We start from the raw sequence: 21,944 nt of genomic DNA, 5'->3' as shown, positions 1-21,944 counted from the left end.
TCATAGTGCTTTTACAGCCCCCTATGTGTAGTTTACAGAATCAACATATTGCTCCTAACAATATGGGCCCTCATTTTACCCACCTCGGAAAGATGGAAGGCTGAGTCAATCTTGAGCCGGTGGTGAGATTTGAACTGCTGAACAGCTAGCAGTTACCTGAAGTAGCCTGCAGTGCTGCACTCTAACCCCTGTGCTACCCCAGATGCAAATATCTGTGCCCCCATCTCCAGAAGGGGATCTATTCTTTGTCTCAGCTCCCCAGCCACTCTAAAGCAAATCCCTCCCTTCATCCCAAATTCCAAACCCATACACACAAACACCACACACTGGTATACAAATTTAATCTGTGAGTTACAAAAGGTGGTAAATAGTAAAATTATGTACTAAAATAGGTTGTAAATACAACCCTGGATGACTTCAAGGATAGTCTGTAAAACAAATGTCTGTAGGTAGTGAGGAGTTTTATATGGAATAGAACTGGTGTTGCGGCAGGAAGGCCTCAACCCCATCAACATGCAAAAAGATTCTCTTAACCCCTACACAACAAAGCCTGGCAGGGCAAGTACCTAAAAGAGAAAATTTTGGAGAGCAGGGAGGAAGCAGCAGCCAGAGGAGGAAGAGGAGAAGAAGCAGTGGCCGCCAAAGTCTTCGAGCTGGTCACTTGCTAGGGGCACAGAGAGCAAAACTCCACTGAAAGGTGGTTGTGGTCCATGTGGAGGCAAATGCCATCAGGGCTGGCTGATGAAGCTGATGAGGAGAGCTTCTCAGCCAATTTCTCCACTGGGATCAGGAGCACATAGTCATGGTCACCACTTTCGCTAAAGGCTCAGGATCTGACCATCGTTTCTTGGTGCTGATCCTCATGCAGAGGCCCAGGCTTCTGGTGCCGTCTCCAGCCAGGGGCTGTCTCCAGCCAGGTGCCACCTCCAGCCAGGCAACTGAGTAGGTGGCCCAAAGTGCTCTCAGCCCATCTCCTGCTTCAAGTCACGCAGGTGATGGCAGATGCCCAGTTGAGTCACACAGCTGCCAATTCTTGGCTGCCAGGCCTTGCAGGCACATCTCCAGGCCTTGTGTCACCAGGCTCTGCATGTAGGGCTTCTTCTTCTGCCGATTCAGATGAGCTGCCACCGCCACTTTCAGGTAATTGCTACCAAGCTGCGTCCGCCCAGAAGAACTTGAAGGCTGCATAGCCTCAGCTGGCAGACTTGTCCTGCTCCAGCCCAGAGGGGAAGCCTCACCACCACCAACCGCCATCTTCAGCCAGGTGTCCAACTGCAGCCCTGCAGGGAAGAGCAGCTCACCCTTGTCTGGCTCCTCCAGGGAATCCTTAGTCACCGCTGCCACCATTTCTGTCTCCTCCTCAGACTGCCCATTTGAAGTCTTCCAGGTAAACCAGGTAAATAGATATACAATGGAAAATAGCAGTCCTGAAAGAAAATTCCACAATGAACTCATATTTTTGGACCAGAGTTACCAAGAGCTGAAGACAAATTCCTTGTCTGTCCAAACATACTTGGCCAATAAAGAATTCTATTCTATTCTATCATGAACAACACAATAACAGTACTATTTCAGGAAAATAACCTGCTTTATTTATTATTATTTTAAGAGGAAAAACATGTTGCTGCTGCACATATTTTTCCCCTGACTTTTTCAACACATGGTTTTGAAAGTGAAGATAGCACAATTGAAAAATGGATTGAGAACATATTTCTGCTTTTACACAAAATATGGACATATTCACTTCATACTAAATTGTTTTTAAAAATTATGATGAGAGAGTTCTAAAAATATGAATAGTTCACCAAAATCAGCAACAGATGGCAATGCTAAAAAGTGGCTTGTAGGGGCATATTTATATGACAGACTTAGCTCTGGTTCACACATGCAAAATGATGAAACCAACACCAAGTCATCACTGATCTGTAGAGTTCAAAGTTTAGTTCATGTCATTTCAAACTCAGCAAATTTTATAGAAGTCAGCTCACGCATTCAGCAAGAATGACATGTTATACAAGTTTTTAAAATATAATACTATCTAAGCATAAGGGAAACAATTCCTCACAATTCAATAATGAAAAAGAGGGATTCGATGCATTCAAGGAGAGGATGGATAGCAGGTGGGGGATGCTGCTAGTGGTGAATTCTTTGACTGAGCATGAAATTGGATGAGATTTCTTTCACCCTTCTTTAGTATGATTTCATAATTTTATATTTAACTTAGGGCTTGATTACTTTGATATTTCATTACAGAGTTGGACTTTTGAAGTTCATAACCAAACTAATTTGATGGAGAATTTCTTCTAATTTTTCTAGGTGAGAGAGAAATTCTCCAATAAGTTCTCAAGACTGCTTTCTCCCTTGAATGATTGATGGTACTATTACCATTGAATAATGAACAATGTCCTTCTGGATTTTGTAGATGAAACTCATAAGAATACATGGTACAACACCATGCTCCATTTCCCATCATCATATGCAAGACCTTAAACATGTAACTGCCGTGGTAGCTATTCATTCTTGGAGATGTATTAATCGCATCCTTTCAATTGCCCTGGAATAATGGGAAAAGGTTTATTTGCCAACTGAATATTTATAATAGAACTAAGATAACCACTACTTGATCTACTGATTTTGTATGCTAGTGTCATCTGGAAAATTTCTTTCATCTCCCAAATGTCCAAAGCACATTTTGAATATGAAAGGATTCTTCTGAAGAAAAGAAGATTGCTGCCTCTATACCTTTTGAAAATATATGGTTTTATTACCAGGTAGATTAAATCAGAATCTACCAGGATCATTTTCCTTCCAGAAAACAGGAAAAAAAATTAGTATTCTCCTTTTGTTTCTTTTTAGGAAATCAAGTAGATTATCCAATTTGCTTATATTCTCACAACCTCCAGAATTTTGAAACTTTCCTTTTTGTCTTGCGCATCAAGTGTAACTGAGGAAATGGTTTATTTAGTTGATTTGGAATTATGAACATTAGCTCTTCCAGCAGATGTATTATTGAAATTAAACAGAAATGACTAAACTCATAGTTATTTTGGAGACTGTACATGTTTATGGTTTTGGCATAGACTGTATAGCACAGGATAGTATACAAAAAGCCTCATAATAGTCCAATAGTTTCAAAAAAGAAGAACTATTTAAATTAGCCCAGCTCCTGTTGGAGTTATTATTTTTCTCATAAAAGCTAAAATGGAAAGGTATCTGGATTCTTACCAATGTTTCTCCCTCTGCTGTCTGCTGCTTTTTAGAAAAGAATAAAAACAGGCATTTAAAAAAGAAGGTGATAACTATATCACTTTAACCTCCAAAAAGTCTCAATTGACCATAAAGCCAAAAATAAAAACTCCCTACATTTTAAAATGTTTTACATAAACGTTCAAAGCATTTCCAACCTATGCAGGATCAGGCAGAATATTTTCTGTTTACTATAAATCCTCAGATGTATTTTCAATTTATAAGATTTATGAAACTTTTAATTTCTGCATTCTTTGCACTATTTAGACCAGTGTTTCCCAACCTTTTTGGAGCCGCGGCACATTTTTCATATTTTCAAAATCCTGGGGAACATTGGGGGGGGGGGGCGCTAAAAAAAGTTTGGACAAAAAAAATCTCTCTTCCTCCCTTTCGCTCTATTTCTCTCTCCCTCCCTCTTTCTCTCTCTTCCTTCCTTTCTCTCTCCATCCCTCTTTCTTTCTCTCTTCCTTCCTTCCTCTCTTTCTGTCTCCTCCTTCCTCTCTCTTTCCTCTCTCTTTCCAGCAGGAGAGCACCAGAAACCGCGGCATCGGGCAGGAGCCGGGAGGTCGGAGGCACCGGCAGCGCCCCGCCCAGCTGTCGCTGTCGCGGCACACCTGGCTGTGTCTCGCGGCACACTAGTGTGCCGCGGCACACCGGTTGGGAAACGCTGATTTAGACAACCAGTTTTCAGTTTCTAGAAATGCAGCAGGTTAGAAATATCCACTAGATGGTGTAGTACTGGTTTCAAGGGTTGAAACCTGGAAGCTCTCCACCCAACAGTGTCATCTCGACATGAAAATGTTTCTACATATGGAATTGTTTAAAATGATTTCTTTTTTTAAAAGTAGGATTATGAAAAATGAAATTTAACTTGGGAAAACTGGCAATTGTGTTTCCACTCATATTTAAAAACATGCCATCTTTCAGTTAAACAAATGAGCAAATTAATACAAACCCTGCTATTGACTAAATGTAGTTGCATGCTGATTATGAAGTTTAAAACACCAAAGAGCCATCTATAAACAGCTCAACCAAAGAATCCCTAACCAGTGATGGGCTACCAAAGTTTTTACTACCACACAGTGGGTGTGGCTTATGCAGGACTCCCTGCATTTTCTTTCAATATCTTTCAGTGCAAATTGGGTACTCTGGGGTGGAGCTCCATTTTCACTGCCCCAATGCATTCCCTCCCCCTGGTCCTGGCAGTGGCCCATCCTGTCCCTAACCCACTCATACAGACAGGCAAGACACCAGAATATAAACTGACAGCAAACAGCACTCCTTACTAGCACTGATGATATTACCTGGTTAGGGTAATAAAATGTCTGCAAAATAACAAGCAAGCTCAGAGAGCACCTACTGTTTGAACAAATGTGCGCATACATACACTTACTCACACTTGTGCAAGTGGAGCTGCGTGCACATGTTGCCCAATTGTTTCCATGGCAGGGTTCTAACAAGCTGAGGCCTGCTGTTGGACCCTGGCCTGGGGGTTGGCGATCCCTATTTAAACATATTAGTTTTCCATGTGCAGATTTTGGTTTTGGAAGGCACAATTCATATAATTTATTTATTTATTGGATTTGTATGCCGCCCCGGTCATAATTCTAATATGAACTAATTATCTGATTAACTGTATCTCCCATCTCTCTCTCCCCCTCTCTCCCTCTCCCTCCCTCTCTCTCTCTCTCTCACAAACACACACACCCTTGAACATTTGTTCCAAGGAAGACCTTTCATATCTGCATTCTTGGGATACTATACCACTGTCTGAAAAATAAACAATCATTTGGATATACAGTGATAGCTCATCTTACGAACCTCTCGTCATACGAACTTTTCGAGATATGAACCCGGGGTTTAAGATTTTTTTGCCTCTTCTTCCGAACTATTTTCACCTTACGAACCCGCCGCTACCACTGGGATGCCCCGGCTCCGGATTTCCGTTGCCAGCTGAAGCGCCCGTTTTCACGCTGGTGGGATTCTCCTGAGGCTCCCCTCTATGGGAAACCCCACCTCCGGATTTTGCGATGCTGCAGGGGAATCCCAGCAGGGGAATCCCACCAGCGCAAAAACGGGCGCTTTGGCTGGCAAAAGGGGCAAATTTTGGGCTTGCACGCATTAATCGCTTTTCCATTGATTCCTATGGGAAACATTGTTTTGTCTTACGAACTTTTCACCTTACGAACCTCATCCTGGAACCAATTAAGTTCGCAAGACAAGGTATCACTGTAACATATTGTACTGCTTGAGTCAATGTGATTGCATCCTCCAAAGGTGATTTCTTAGATCACCTGTGCTCTCTGATGCCATGAACTGGTCCCTCCATTTTGTATGTTTGTATATAAGAAGGAAGGCTGAGTGACAAAGCCACTTGAGGTGGTCATTGCCTTTGAACACACAAAAATATCATAAAATGTTTTGGGATCCTGGAAGGAAGAAGAAAGTCAGGTAATATTAAAGACGTAAGAAATCTTGAGATAATATCATTTGCCTTTTCACTTCCGTGGTGTCTTTCATCTCCAAGGATCCAAAATTGCTTCATAACTATACATAATGGCTGCCATTAAAAATTTTATGCTCTGTGCAATGCAGCATTCATCTTCCCTGCAGAATGTTCTCTAATTTGAGGTGGAATAGCCAATCTAAGGATGAAAATAAATCCCACAAAAGGAACTACACAGGCCAAAATTTTGCCACTCATTTTTTTAACGGCAGTGATGCAAGTGCGGATACTATGTTTCTGTTCAGAAGACAAACACACCATTTAATGGTACAGTGCATGCTGGGCAGTGAATGGTTCCAACAAGTTAGCCCTTCCAAAGATAACTTAGTCTAGTCAATAACCAGGGCATACTGTCAATTCTTTTTAAAATTGTATGACATCGACATGTAAGACACAGGAAGTCAGAACTGCCAATAAGGCAGGGCTTCTCAAACTTTGCCATGCCATGAACTACTGACATTTCAAATTGCAATGACCTTTCTTATCACCTTGATATCACAAATTCAGGAATCTGCTGTAAGTAATACAATTTAACTAAAGTTCAACTGAAACCTGCGAGAAGAGCAGTGGATTTGGAATGTAAGATGGAACACCCCCCCTCCCCCAAAAAGAGAAGTTCCATTTAAAGAATTGCTTTTGAGCTGCATGACATTTCTTAATAATAAAATGTTAGAAGATTATTCCTGCTTGTTTTACTTAGAGAACTGGAGATAGAAGGAGAAATAGCCTGATTTGATATCCCTTTTGAGTGGGGATAGTGAAAGGATGGTTACTAAGAGACTTATTTTTTCCTGATTGAATTTCTTCTCTTTTCAATGTTATTTGCATGGCACTGAGATAAATAATGGGAACAATTGTAAAGGTTAAAACTGTTAACCTTTAATTTTAATAACTAATTAGCAGATATCAGATGCAATCCTAAACTTGCTGGCCATATTTCTGTTTAGATCGGGTTTGGGGTACTAGAGTTTTATGAACAAAGTCCTATGTAGGGATATAAAAAACTTTCTTTACTCTTGACCTATGCCTGTTATGGCACTCCATTCAAAGACAGTCTTCAAAAGAGATCTTTCCAAGTGTCCTTTTTGATATATCTATGAAATAAATTTTAGTTGGCTGACCAGGATCTTTGGTGTTCTTGGTGATAATGAGTAATCAAATTATGCTTTAAAATATATTTTTTTCTAAATTAAGCTTACAGATCTTAGAAAAGCTATATTTTTTCTAAATTAAGCTTACAGATACCTCAACAAGTCAGTTTTATTGCTACCTGGGGTTGGCCAGCAATAGAAAAAAAAAATCAAATAAGAGAAAAGAAGAAATTAAAAACAATAAAGAGGCTAGCACTAAACAGCAGTTTACTCTGAGGGAAAAGAGTAATACAAAATGAAAATATGCTCTTAACAATGAAATTTAAATAAAAGTTCCCAAGATGCCTAATTGGAATAGGTAAGACAACATTTTTAAAGCAGATTGAATGCTTTAAATACCTAGAGGGCTTTATTTCAAGTCTCAGGTTAAAAAAAATGACTTTAAGAATATTGAAATAACTATACAGAGAAGCATTAATTAATTAATTCAACTTTTTTTTCTCCATTTCATCAATTTACTGTCCTCAAATAATTTAAGGTTACTTTGCACAGATCATTTAAGGTTAAAGTTAAGGTTAGGTTGCTAGGACAGCATTTATTTAATATTCAGTGAGGGTTCTATCCCAATTAATCTCTTCTAAAGAGATATATGAATTCCTGGAGCAATCTTTTAGATTTCTGACTGTTTTCTTAATGTCCTATGATTGGAGTCTGGCTTATCCAAGAAGGAGACTGTATTCTGGGTGATCACTGTTAAAACATAATTCTGCCCATTTAATCTCCTTCCTCTAATTATTTTTAATAAATTCCATTCAGCCTGGAAGAAGACTCTGTTGGATAAACTACCAACCTACCAACTCTACCCAAGCTTTCTCTGAACTCTCATAGTGCTCTAATTTTCTTTCTAGGTCTTGAACAGTAAAACAAATGAAATCTCATTTTAATGGCATCTGATCTTAGAGACTGAATCTGAGTCTAGAGTCCATGTGTTTTTAAAAAATCTTTTCCTGCCTGCCTGCCTGTTTTCCAAGATCGCACAGAAAATAATTGGGAAACTTTTGTATAGCTTCAAAAAATCACTTCTTTACGTTTCATGAATCCTGCTATCGGTCAAAATTACACCGACCTCCAAACTAGCTAACACTCTCAAAAACCCAGCAGACCTCATTGTGATGATTGCTCTCATTAGGGGTGTGCACTTGCTTTAGGGCAAATGGTAAAGCAGACCAAATGGGCCCCAAGTGTTCAATTTCTATTCATTCTCAAGTAAGTGCCAAGAAGAATGGATGTTCCATATCTGGAGGCATTAGTAATGTACCTTATTTCCCAGCTGCAAGAACAATTAACTCAAAAATAAAACTCTCCTGTAGTGTGGTTTGTTGCCAATTTGTTATAGTAAGAAATACATGTGTTTTTTCCTTAGATGGCCATGGTTGAAGACATCCTCAGGCACCAGTACTAAAATATCTACTTTGTATTTCTTAGAGTCCTGAAACTGGAATGGCAAGTGTCCATGATGAAACTAGCCAACAGCTTTGTTTCCCAAAAGGTAGAGGAGAAAACTAGAGGGTCAGCTATTCTGAACTTAATTCTCACTAGCAGGGATGAAATTATAGAAGGAGCTAAAGTTGTAGGAGCTTTGGGGAAGAATGACCATGTGATATTAGAATTCAGTATAACGCAGCACAAGTTAAACTAGTGTTTTAGACTTTAAGTTGATTAAAAAAACCTTAAAGAGAGCTTGGGAAGATTACATGGATGAAAATCAGGCCTGCCGGCAAAGCCAGGTCTTCACAGCCTTTCGAAACACTAATAGGGTGGGAGCAGTATGAACATTGGTGCTGGTGGTGGTGGTGGGGAGTTGGTTCCATAGAGCTGCGCAGCTACAGAGAAGTGGTAGCTACAGTGGAATGGCTTCTCTCAAGAAATTGTGGGTTTTCCCTCACTGGAGTTTTTAAAGAAGAGATTGAACAAACATTTGTCCAGGATGTTATAAGGTCTCCTGCTTGAGCAGGGGGTTGGACTAGAAAATCACCAAATTACTTTCCAACTCTGTTATTCAGTTACACTGTTATATAACAGGCACCCATCATTACCAGCCATAAGACTCAGGTTGTTCTTGAATGGGTTAAAACTTAATAATCACAATGTCCCAATTCACCAATTCATCATAAAATCCACAGGCTATATGGGATAGAATAAGGCTTTTGAAATTATCACTTGGTATAATTGTTAAAGCCACCCCACAATGATTAAGATAGCAGATCTTTAATATTAAGCATACTAGAAAGTATGAAGTAAATACTAAAATAAATTAAATTAATAAATTCTATATAGTTTCATACATTTATACATCCATACACCCATACATATATACAGTAATGGGCAGCCAAAAATTTTACTGCCACACTCTGGGTGTGGCTTATTTTATGGGTGTGGCTTAATGTTCATGTGATTGGGTAGGAGTGGCTTGCCGGTCATGTGATCAGGTGGGAGTGGCTTGAACGATCATTGTTCAAGTGAACTGTTAAGTCCTTGACTTACAACCTTACCAGTGTCGCTCTCTGGGGTGAAAATTTGCTTCGCGTTTCCCGTGCTCTCCTTCCTGGGTCACCCCCCCACCTCAGGCTGGGGTGTGGGCGAATAGGTGCTGCCAGAAGCATAAATGCTGCCAGCTCCGCTTCCACCCATGCCTTCTGCTTGCACCTCAGGTGGGAGGTGGCTGTGTGAGGCTGGAGGGGAGCCGGACAGGAGAGAGGGAAGCTCATCCAAGGCCAGGAAGGAGGAAAGAAGAAAAAAGCAAGGAGCGCAGCAGCAGCAGCAGCAGCAGGGAAATAAAGGAGAGCAGAACCGAAACAAGTAATCCAGGAAGTGACAGCCGCTGATCAGCTGGAGCTGCGCACACATCTTCATTTCCGCCAGTGGAACTGTGTTCTACCCTGTCCTGCCTGCTGAACACCCCTGCATATATACCTAAGTAATGATAAATACAAAATTTTGAAAGGAAGATATACCTGTTTTCTAATTTGTACTACTGTGTTCATGCATACTGTGAAATGTAAAAAAATATGCCAAGTACAAATTTCACTGATGCAATACATTCATAAATCACATAAGTATATATATGTATGCATGTGCACCCATACATACACACAGACACACCCTCCTCACACAATTCCCAACCATGTACAAAAAGTTGTGGTTACTTTATGGTGATACAGAAAATCATGTGCTTTGGGGTTTATGCTGAATCACTTTTTCTCCTTCAAAGTACAGTAGAGGACAATGGGTATTGGATGGAGTTTGCTAATACTTTATTTATATGCCAGGCCATGAGCTCCACCATGTAACCATCAAATTAACGAAAGGCATTCCTTCATATTTTAAGACTTTATATCACACCTGACTGTCAGAAGTTTTATTAAAACAGATGCCTTCTCATTTCTTAATGCTTTGAGATTATTTGGGTTCACCAGTACAAACTTGAACTTTTTTGCAGCATCAGCAAGAAAAGAGATGTTAAAAGTATAACAAATATAAAAAAGACAGCAAGGATTCATGCCAATTTCTCAATTTCTCAAATGAAATTCACTACTTGGCTCATCTAAATATACATGTGCTAAAATTGGGAAAACAGTTGACATAAGATAGCACTGACACCATAAGGTGTAAATTTGACCGAGAAGAACTGAATTGGTTCTACAATTAAGAACAATAAACATGTACAAAATGAGACACATCACAAAACCACAAGTCAATGTGAATTACTGAAAATGGTAGCAGGAAGCTTAAAGGCCATAGGAGTGACCCATTCATTCCACTGATATAAATTTCTTGCTTGCATATTTTATAATCCATGCAAACATTTAGCTGCTGTAGCCTAGAGGTGGAGTTCTTGCCTCACAATCAGGAGGTTGTGAGTTCGATCCTAGGTAAAGGCAGATGTAGGGTCTCCTGCTTGGGGAGGAGTTTGTACTAGATGATTTAATTTAATTTAATTTAATTATATGCTGCCCAATCCCATGGAACTCAGGGTGGCTATCTGCAAGGTAACTCTGTTAATGTGAATCTGAACGCTTCTTCTGAAAGGCTCTCAATGCATATCAGATATGAAGGTACATAAGAAGGAGCAAAGGGGCAGAAGAATTTAATTCCCAATTGTCTATTTGTCCGGGAAATATACACAACTGGAACTACTCCAATGTCATCTCATCTGTTGACAGCTCCACTTACGAATCAAGCTTAGTAACATAAGTATGATTTTGTTTTTCATATTTGCGTTTCCCTCGCTTTTTTCAAACTTTTTCTGCCAAAGTCTGCATTCTACTATATAAAAGAATGACTGAGAGTGACCATTAATGCAGATTTTTTGAGACTAGGAAATTCATAAGGTACTGAGATCATATCTAATCACAAATGAATGAAAATGACCTCTTTTATGGCCTCAAAAGTACAGAAGCTCTGGGCAAATATAGTAATCTGATATTAAAAAATAAAGGAATTGAGAATAATAAATGACTCAAACTATGAATAGCTAGATCCTATTGAAATTCAAATTAGACATTAGGTTTTCTATAAAAAATCTGTGGATCAGACTTAAGCTATGAAATGGCAAAATTGAATTTCTCCAATAGGTATTTTAAATATTCTCCTTTATTAGGAATGTGGAGAATCAGGGAATTTCAAATTAATGAAAGGCATTCCTGTTTGACAAATGAATTTTGGTCAATTTTTATTTGTCATTTGAAACAGAAGTCTTTCAAATTCTTGAAACTACTAGTATTTTAATTTTTATAAGTAAATGTGCAGTAAACCTATACTATATCTCATGTATCTGTCAAAGTGTATCACTATTGTATAGATATAAAAAGAAATAAAAGGTAAATGTTTAATAAAATTCCCACTTATGACTTAGGGAATTTTTTTTCTTACTTTTTTATTTATCTCCTAAGGTTCAAAATGTCATTTGCTAACAGTTAATTATTCTTTATTTTCTTTTTTAAAGCAGCATTGGTTTTCATATAGCTGTTGACCCAGAATTTTCATCTTCTGAAATCTTTGTTCCTTCTCTCTGTTCTCTGAACTGTAAATTAAATTGTTCAAGAAAAATAGATATATGAGAAAGGCTCAAGTGACCAAGATAATCATACAATGTTTCAAAATAATTGACATTTTATCTAGCTAATTAGGTAACTGGGAAAATTATTATTTAGCACAGTAACAGGGAATCTCCAGATGTTGCAAAACAAAGCAATAATTCCCTTCAGCTTCAGCTAGTATGTAAAGGATGTTAAAAACTGTGCTTCAGCAACATCTGGAGAGCCCCACAATCCCCACCTTTCATTTCAAATGATGCTGCATACTGCTTTTTGTACATGTCATTTGCAATATTAAAGACACCGCTAGGACAAAATGTTTGCTGCCTGAGGCAAAGGCTAAGATAGCATATCCTATTCCTAAACTCTGTCATATGTTATTCTGTTTCAGCAACTCATTCCTGACATGCCCTCAGCTAAACCATTTCTTCTCCTCAGTTACTCTTTGCAGCTGCAACCCACATGTAACAAGGGATGTTTTTTACTTACTATCCCTACCTTTTCACAAATATGAGTGTGAGCGTGCCACTTGCGCACACTCTTTGCTCGCACGTGAACATTCTGCGCATGCACCTGGCCTAAAAATTGTGCACAAATAGGATAGAATAGAGCCGGGGCAGGTGGGCAGGGGCACCTGTGATTTCCACTATCAGTTCAGACAAAATGAACAAAACTGGCTGAATATCACTTCTGCATGCAACCTAGCAGATTGTCTTTAATCCAGTTCCAAAGGCGCTTTTCCCTTGAATTTGTTTCACTTCTCATCTTCCCCCTGCCTTTTATAAAACCAAGACTTAAAAATTATTGCCCACCACCCTTTCCAGCAACATGTCCACAATTTCTGTGATTTTTGAAGACCGTCATGTTGACAAGAAGACTTGCTTCGTCTAAACTAGATGAATTGTCAACCTAGAAATGGGGATCACGATAGGGAGCAAAACCAGTCGCCATGTAAACAGTTATGGAATCTCAAGTACATAAATCCCACATAGGTCTGAAAAATAAAATAAAACCAGTTTTTTTTAGGAGAAAAAGAGAAGATTCCCCTTTATTTTTGAAGCACTCCTTAGCCAGGCTGCAGGTGAAGAAGGGTGTCTAAAATAAAAGAGACAGGACTTTTCATCCAGAAGAGTAGACCTCAATATCTAAAAGCCACACAGATTCAGAACTGAATTTTATTTCAATGTTGACGTTAAGGTGGCAGCAGGGGTGTTGCAGTATAGCATAAAAATGTTAGAATAGGATTATATCATATTATATATATCTGGACCTCTAGCATAAAAATGCTCTGCTTACCCTGATTCTATTATAAGCCAGGATAGGACGGAACTAACTGCTTAGTCTGTATCTCTGGTAAATTTGCAACAGGGAAACAAAAGGGATCAATAAACATCTCACTGATAAACAAGTTTACATCACTCCAGACAGGACGTTATACGATCAAAGGGGGGGATTTACATTGCCTGAAGCAAACACAGGACAAGATGGTGATTAAGGAGATTGGTTGTGATAAGGCAGAAAGCTTCAGAGAAATTAGGTGTGAGAAACATTTGCTCTGAGGAAGTGTTTCTAGGAAATTGGTTTGTGATATCTGGGGGAAAGGAAGAACTCAAAGATATGTCATGTTTGAAGTTATGTTATTGGATGTTTGTGTATCACTTGACATGTATGTGTAATTATCCCCATTTTGCTTATGCTCCCAAATAAAAAGAGGTACATGGCTCCATACTGTGTCACTTCACCCAGAGAGAATATGCGTCCAAGTCTTCTTTCTAGGATTCGCGTTCGTGAGTGATCCCACACGGCTGGGTTGCTCTTAGCCCCTTTGAAGACATTGTTTTCATCAGTAACTTTGACAGAATCCACACAGGGGTGGGATTCTAACCAGTTTAGACCCATTCAGGGAAACCAGATGATCCAACAATCAGCTGGGCCTGCCCACCTGTACCTGCACTTTACTGACCTGTATCTTCTCAGCTGATTCACATGACAGAACAGATTGCCATGCCTCCGCTGTGTTTCTCCTCAGCAGTAGATAAGTTTTCATGTAACTGCATTTGCGCGCAAAGCGTACATGTGCAAAGCACACAATCATGAAACTGATTGTTAAACCACCAGGATCCCACCACTGGGTGGCAGATCCCTACATACAAGGATCATAAACTTCCTTAGATTATTGAAAGTAGCTTTCAAAGTGGGCCTGTTTTCTTCAACCACTGCTCCTCATCTCTCTACATCAGCTGCTGAGGCAGCCACTTCATTGGGCCTAATGGCTGGACAAATAAATTAAAATAAAAAGCAATACACTGGTTTGCCGAAGGAAATCCAGTGTATGAATAGCTTTTCCTCACCTCCACACTTCCTAGAATATTTCATACAAAATAATTCATCTATACTAATCAGTGAATAGTTTGAGGGTATCTGATGATGTATCATTATTGTACCTAAATAAATTGGACTGTGAATAGATGGAAGGCTTTGGGGAACTGACCGCTGTGAGCTTTCCACTTGTAACATTGTACCTGCAGAACTTTTTGACTGTTGGAAAATTATTGTTTCAAAAAACAAGCAGCAAGAAATGTGGAAGCCTATAATTTTTATCTTGTTTTATCATAAGAATTATAGACAATGATAATATGATAAGAGAACAATCAATTGTACATATAGCTTTAAATATGTAACAAATGTCTCGGCAAAGCTGTACAAGTTATTACTCATTCAATGTTGTTGTTTGTAATGCTTGTTAGTCTTTGTTTTGTTGGTTGGTTGGTTGGTTTTGTGTGTTGTTTTTGCATTGTAAAAACTCAATAAAGTTTTTTTTAAAGAAATGTGGAAGCCACTTACTCCCAGAATGCCCCTAAATTCAACAATATTGGCAGCTGTTTTCCAAGTAGTATTGGTATTTTCCAGTCTTGGTAACTTGAGCGGTCTGTCAGAAAAAATGGAATTCCCAAGGGTCCCCCATGGCCTTCTGAGCTCCATTTTCTCTGGCAGAGGCACCACAGGTCAGTCCTTTGCTGTTTCCAGGTTAGCACTGTGGGCAACATTTGAGCACTTCATGGACCAGATCTGGCCCCTGGATCTTCAGTTTCACACTCCATCCTAGTTATATTCATTCTTTGTCTTGGCACACAGGTTTTTGCCACAAGGAGCATGGAAGAACCTGCTAGGGAAACCTGGACATGCCTCTTCCCTCATTCTTACCCAGACATCTTAATGTAATCTTAACCATACTTTTAATTATCAGTTTTCTCCATCACCTGCTTGTGAGCACCTTGGCTCATATTTATTTATTTATTTATTTATTTATTATTTAGATTTGTATGCCGCCCCTCTCCGAAGACTCGGGGCGGCTCACAACAGAATAGAACAAATCATAAATAATCAGAAAACTTTAAAATTTATACAAGATTTAAAAGAACCCCATAAACTAACAGACGCACACACAAACATACCATGCATAAATTAAACATGCCCGGGGGAGGTGTTTCAGTTCCCCCATGCCTGACGGCAGAGGTGGGTTTTAAGGAGTTTACGGAAGGCAGGGAGAGTAGGGGCAGTTCTAATCTCTGGGGGGAGTTGGTTCCAGAGAGTTGGTGCCGCCACAGAGAAGGCTCTTCCCCTGGAGCCCGCCAACCGACATTGTTTAGTTGACGGGACCCGGAGAAGGCCCACTCTGTGGGACCTAATTGGTCGCTGGGATTCGTGCGGCAGTAGGCGGTCTCGGAGATATTCTGGTCCAGTGCCATGAAGGGCTTTAAAGGTCATAACCAACACTTTGAATTGTGACCGGAAGTTGATCGGCAGCCAATGCAGACTGCGGAGTGATGGTGAAACATGGGCATACCTGGGTAAGCCCATGACTGCTCTCGCAGCTGCATTCTGCACGATCTGAAGTTTCCAAACACTTTTCAAAGGTAGCCCCATGTAGAGAGCATTACAGTAGTCGAACCTCGAGGTGATGAGGGCATGAGTGACTGTGAGCAATGAGTCCCGGTCCAGATAGGGCCGCTACTGGTGCACCAGGCGAACCTGGGCAAACGCCCCCCTCGCCACAGCTGAGAGATGGTTTTCTAATGTGAGCTGTGAATCGAGGAGGACGCCCAAGTTGCGGACCCTCTCTGAGGGGGTCAATAATTCCCCCCCAGGGTGATGGACGGACAGATGGGATTGTCCTTGGGAGGCAGAACCCACAGCCACTCCGTCTTATCCAGGTTGAGTTTGAGTCTGTTGACACCCATCCAGGCCCCAACAGCCTCCAGGCACCGGCACATCATTTCCACCGCTTCGTTGACTGGGCATGGGGTGGAGATGTAAAGCTGGGTATCATCAGCATATTGATGATACCTCACCCCATGTCCTTGGATGATCTCACCCAGCGGTTTCATGTAGATGTTAAATAGCAAGGGGGAGAGGACCGACCCCTGAGGCACCCCACAAGGGAGAGACCTCGGAGCCGACCTCTGACCCCCCACTAACACCGACTGCGACCGGCCAGAGAGGTAGGAGGAGAACCACTGGAGCACAGTGCCTCCCACCCCCAGCCCCTCCAACCGGTGCAGAAGAATACCATGGTCGATGGTATCGAAAGCCGCTGAGAGATCGAGGAGCACCAGGACAGAGGATAAACCCCTGTCCCGGGCCCGCCAGAGATCATCCATCAGCGCGACCAAAGCGGTTTCTGTGCTGTAACCGGGCCTGAAACCCAACTGCTGGGGACCTAGATAATCAGCTTCTTCCAAGGACCGCTGGAGCTGGAGTGCCACCACCTTCTCGACAACCTTCCCCATAAAGGGAAGGTTGGAGACTGGACGATAGTTGTTCAGTATGGCTGGGTCCAGGGAGGGCTTCTTGAGGAGGGGGCGCACAAGCGCTTCTTTATAGAGTGATGGAAAAACTCCCCTCCCCAAGGAAGCGTTGGTAATCTCCTGGGCCCAGCTCCGTGTCACCTCCCTGCTGTCCGAGACCAACCAGGAGGGACACGGATCCAGTAAGCAGGTGGCGGAACTCACAGCTCCAATGGCCTTGTCCACTTCATCAGGTGTCACCAGATCAAACTCTTCCCAGACAGATGGACAAGTACGTGCCCCAATCACCTCGACTGACTTGTTGTCAGTCGACACTGTTTTACAATTGGAGTCGAGGTCGGCCCGGATCTGAGCGACTTTATCAGCGAAAAACGTGTTAAACTCCTCGGCACTACTCTGCAAGGGCTCCCCAACTCCCCCCTGGTTAAGAAGGGAGCGGGTCACCCTAAACAGAGCGGCCGGGCGGGATTCCGCTGATGCAATCAAGGCGGCATGGTATGCGCATCTTGCCGCCTTGAGCGCCACTTTGTAAGTCTTAATAAAAGCTCTTACAAGTGTTCGATCAGATTCAGACCTACTCTTCCTCCATCGCTTCTCTAGACGTCTCTTTTGGCGTTTCAACTCCCGGAGCTCCTCGTTGAACCATGGGGCTCTACGGGGTCTAGCGCCACGTAGAGGTCGCAAAGGCGCAATCCGGTCAAGAGCCTCCGCAGCAGCCGTATTCCAGGCCTCCGCAAGAGACTCCGCCGAACTGTGGACAAGTGCCTCTGGTATAACCCCAAGCGCCGTCTGAAAGCCCTCTGGGTCCATCAGGCGTCTGGGGCGGAACATCTTAATTGGTTCCGCCTCCCTGCGGGGAAGGATTGGAGCCAGGAAGTCGAGCCGTAGTAGGCCACTGTGAGGGGGAAAAAAACCTTATGAAATAAAATAGGATTTAGTCTTATTTAGAAGAGAAAGGCTGTTATCCCATGAGTTTCGCATGAGGACCTTTATGAAAAATACTGTGGATGTGATATGGTTAGTGATGTATATGCAAATATGCTTTAATCTTAGATTAGGGCATTGCTCTCCGTATATACATTACTAAGACAGTGCTTTTTTCCTTGGAAAATAAAATATATATCAACCAAGGCTGCTTAGAAACAATTTCCTAATGATGAAACTGACTAGGAAATGAAACTGCTCTGCAATCTTCTTGCATTACATTGTTTGGGTCCACATGAATCACTCTGTTTTATTGATGAACCAATTTCCATTTTTTTCTCATTTTTTACTGATGTCCCTTTCAATTAGAATAGTCTCTCTTCAATGAGAATTAGAGAGATTCTATTTGGCCTCTGGTCTTACATTGTGAATCCTTTTCTTGTTCTTCATATTCAATGACAGGCAAATCATACAATTTCATTTATTTCAGCAGAACTGAAGCTCCAGCAAGTTTGCTATATCCCATAGAGGAAGACATTACTTTCATATCTCATTCTTTTAAGAGGAGTTCCTATGCAGTATTTCAATTATAAACTGGTAGTTTATCAGAGTATAAAATTCTTTATTAGAGCTGGCCCGAAAAAAAAGGTAATCTCATGCGATTCAGCAGATCCATGGATTTTTCCTAAATACTGGTAACGGAGTACTGTATATAGTTTTATGTATGGTACGCTTGTGTTGTATGTTTTTAAATAATGGGTTTTTAGATATTTTTTAAATATTAGATTTGTTCATTGTACAGTTTTTTATTATTGTTGTGAGCTGCCCCGAGTCTGCAGAGAGCGGCGGCATACAAATCTAACTAACGATAACGATAACGATAACAATAACAATAACGGAGGAAGAGTAAGTCCGAATCTGATCGAACACTTGCAAGAGCTCATATTAAGACTTACAAAATGGCACTCAAGGAGGCAAGATGCGCATGTCATGCCACCTTGATTGCATCAGCAGAATCCCGCCTGGCCACTCTGTTAAGGGTGACCCGCTCCCTTCTTAACCAGGGGAGAGTTGGGGAGCCCTTACAGAGTAGTACGGAGAATTGTAACACGTTTTCCGCTGATAAAATCGTTTGGATCAGGCTGGACCTCGAGTTCGATTGGATAACAGAGTCGACTGACAATGAGTCAGTTGAGGTGACTGGGGCCCATACTTGTCCATCTGTCTGGGAAGAGTTTGATCTGGTGACACCTGATGAAGTGGACAAGGCCATTGGAGCTGTGAGTTCCGCCACCTGTTTACTGGATCCGTGCCCCTCCTGGCTGATCTCAGCCAGCAGGGAATTGACATGGAGCTGGGTCCAGGAGATTGTCAACAATTCTTTGGGGAGGGGGTCCTTTCTGGATCCCTACAAGGAGGCACTTGTGCGCCCCCCTCCTCAAGAAGCCTTCCCTGGACCCAGCCATTCTTAACAACTATCGGCCAGTCTCCAACCTTCCCTTTATGGGGAAGGTTGTTGAGAAGGTGGTGGCGCTCCAGCTCCAGCGGTCCTTGGAAGCAGCCGATTATCTAGGCCCTCAGCAGTTAAGATTCAGGCCCGACTACAGCACGGAAACTGCTTTGGTCACATTGATGGATGATCTCTGGTGGGCCCAGGACAGGCCTCTCAGTGGCTTTCAATACCATTGACCATGGTATTCTTCTGCACCGGCTGGAGGGGTTGGGAGTGGGAGGCACTGTTCTTCAGTGGTTCTCCTTCTACCTCTCTGGTTGGTCACAGTCGGTGTTAGTGGGGGGTCAGAGATCAACCTCTAGGTCTCTCCCTTGTGGGGTTCCTCAGGGGTCAGTCCTCTCCCCCCTGCTATTTAATATCTTCATAAAACCATTGGGCGAGATCATCCAAGGGCATGGGGTGAGGTATCATCCGTTTGCGGATGATACCTAGTTGTACAACTCCACCCCATGTCCAGTCAACGAAGCAGTGGATGTGATGTGCCGGTGCCTGGAGGCTGTTGGGGTCTGGATGGGTGTCAACAGACTAAAACTCAACCCTGATAAGACGGAGTGGCTGTGGGTCTTGCCTCCCAAGGACAATTCCATCTGTCCATCCATCACCCTAGGGGTGGAATCATTGACCCCCTCAGAGAGGGTCCGCAACTTGGGGGTCCTCCTCGATCTACAGCTCACATTAGAGAAACATCTTTCAGCTGTGGCGAGGAGGGCATTTGCCCAGGTTCACCTGGTGCACCAGTTGCGGCCCTATTTGGACCGGGAGTCACTGCTCATGCCCTCATCACCTCGAGGCTCGACTACTGTAACGCTCTCTACATGGGGCTACCTTTGAAGAGTGTTCGGAAACTTCAGATCATGCAGAATGCAGCTGCGAGAGCAATCGTGGGCTTCCCTAGGTATGCCCATGTCACACCAACACTCCACAGTCTGCATTGGTTGCCGATCAGTTTCCGGTCACAATTCAAAGTGTTGGTTATGACATATAAAGCCCTTCATGGCATCGGATCAGAATATCTCTGGCACTGCCTTCTGCCGCACAACTCCCACCGACCAGTTAGGTCCCATAGAGTTCTCCGGGTCCCGTCGACTAAACAATGTCATTTGGCGGGACCCAGGGGAAGAGCCTTCCCTGTGGTGGCCCCGACCCTCTGGAATCAGCTCCCCCCAGAGATCAGAATTGCCCCCACCCTCCTTGCCTTTCGTAAGCTCTTCAAAACCCACCTCTGTCCTCAGGCATGGGGGAATTGAGATATTCATTCCCCCCAGGCCTACACAATTTATGAATGGTATATTTGTGTGTATGGTTTTTAATAAGGGTTTTGATTTTTAATAAGGGTTTTTAGTTATTTTAAATATTAGATTGGTTATATGTTGTTTTATTACTGTTGTTAGCTGCCCCGAGTCTACGGAGAGGGGCGGCATACAAATCTAATAAATAAATAAATAAATGAATGAATGAATGAATAAATAAATGAATTAATAAAATAATAATAATAGTAATAATAATAATAATAATAATAATAATAATAATAATAAGTAGCTTGTTGTGAAATATGATGAAACTATTTCTCCTAATGCTATAATGAAATACCTCTGTAATCGGAGCCAAATAGTTCCCCTGTAGCTTGCAGAGACAACTCTTAACTTTACATTTAAAATGAAAAGCAGCTAGACCAGTGATGGCACACGTAGCCATACCTGCCGTCATGGAAGCTGTTGTCCTAGCTCAGTACCAGCGCACATGTGCGTGCCAGCCAGATGATTTTCATCTCACATGGAGGCTCTGTGAGGAGGTTTTCAGCTCCAGAGGACCTCCAGAGGATGGGGGCCCAATAGAAATTGGGAAACAGAAAGTTTCCAGCCTCCAGGGGGACATGGGATGCCATTTCCATCCTCCCCAGATATTGAAATATGGATGTGGGCACTCACACATGCGCAATAGCATAGGCGCATGCGCTTTTGGTACCCAAGGAAAAAAAGATTCATCATCACTGAGCTACACCCTTCAGCCAGTTAGTAGAAACTTGAAAGAAAACTCTGCTTTGTGGATGATGGTCCTTAATGTTTGCATATAATTTAGTTGGGAAAGGGAAGCAGATGTCTTTGACTTAGTGATCTTTTCAATGTTTTAAGATCCATGGTAAGAAAATGTAATCCTTAAACATCAAGCCAACCAGAAATGAATAAGACCATTCGATTGATCCTACTATCTCTCTCTCTCTCATCTCTGTCAGGCTGCCTTCTCAAATGTCACCAAATAACACAGACAACTATTCTTTTTTTTTTTTTAAATAGAACTGATATCCAGATGGTCATAATATATACTAATATTACATTTTTCCACCTCCCTCCCCATGGCATTTTCTTCCAGTGCTTCTTTCTAAACTTGTGAGCCTCAAATACATACTATTACACAGGACTTTTACATAAAATATGTTTACTTAAAGCATGTGGAATTCCACTCCCAGCCAGTATGTCAAAGTTACTAAGGTGAAACATGTTAATGTAAGGAGTCACTAAAATATTTTAATTTTAAAAAACATAGATAATGTTAAGGATATCAATACTATGCCTGGTCACATGGACTTTGTTGATATAAAAGGAGACAAAAATATGTCAACCCATTGTATATATTTTTTATTGTTTATTTTGACTACTACCTAGTGCGATATCTCCTCAGTCATCTACAATGTTATCTTTAAAATCTGGCAGTTCAATTGATTTAGCGAATTATGATAAGGGAAACATTTAGAGAGTTCAC

General features: G+C 41.6%; 1 pseudogene; it reads right to left on the bottom strand.

The window, feature by feature from the left end:
* Positions 1-529: 529 nt before the first annotated feature.
* LOC139170614 (uncharacterized) overlaps positions 530-21,944 on the bottom strand; it is a 96,070-nt pseudogene continuing 74,655 nt past the window's right edge.

The sequence above is a fragment of the Erythrolamprus reginae genome, chromosome 1 (assembly GCF_031021105.1).
Source record: "Erythrolamprus reginae isolate rEryReg1 chromosome 1, rEryReg1.hap1, whole genome shotgun sequence".
Classification (NCBI taxonomy): domain Eukaryota; kingdom Metazoa; phylum Chordata; class Lepidosauria; order Squamata; family Dipsadidae; genus Erythrolamprus; species Erythrolamprus reginae.
The sequence above is the reverse complement of the archived record's forward strand: the minus strand, read 5'-3'. Positions and strand labels throughout refer to the sequence as shown.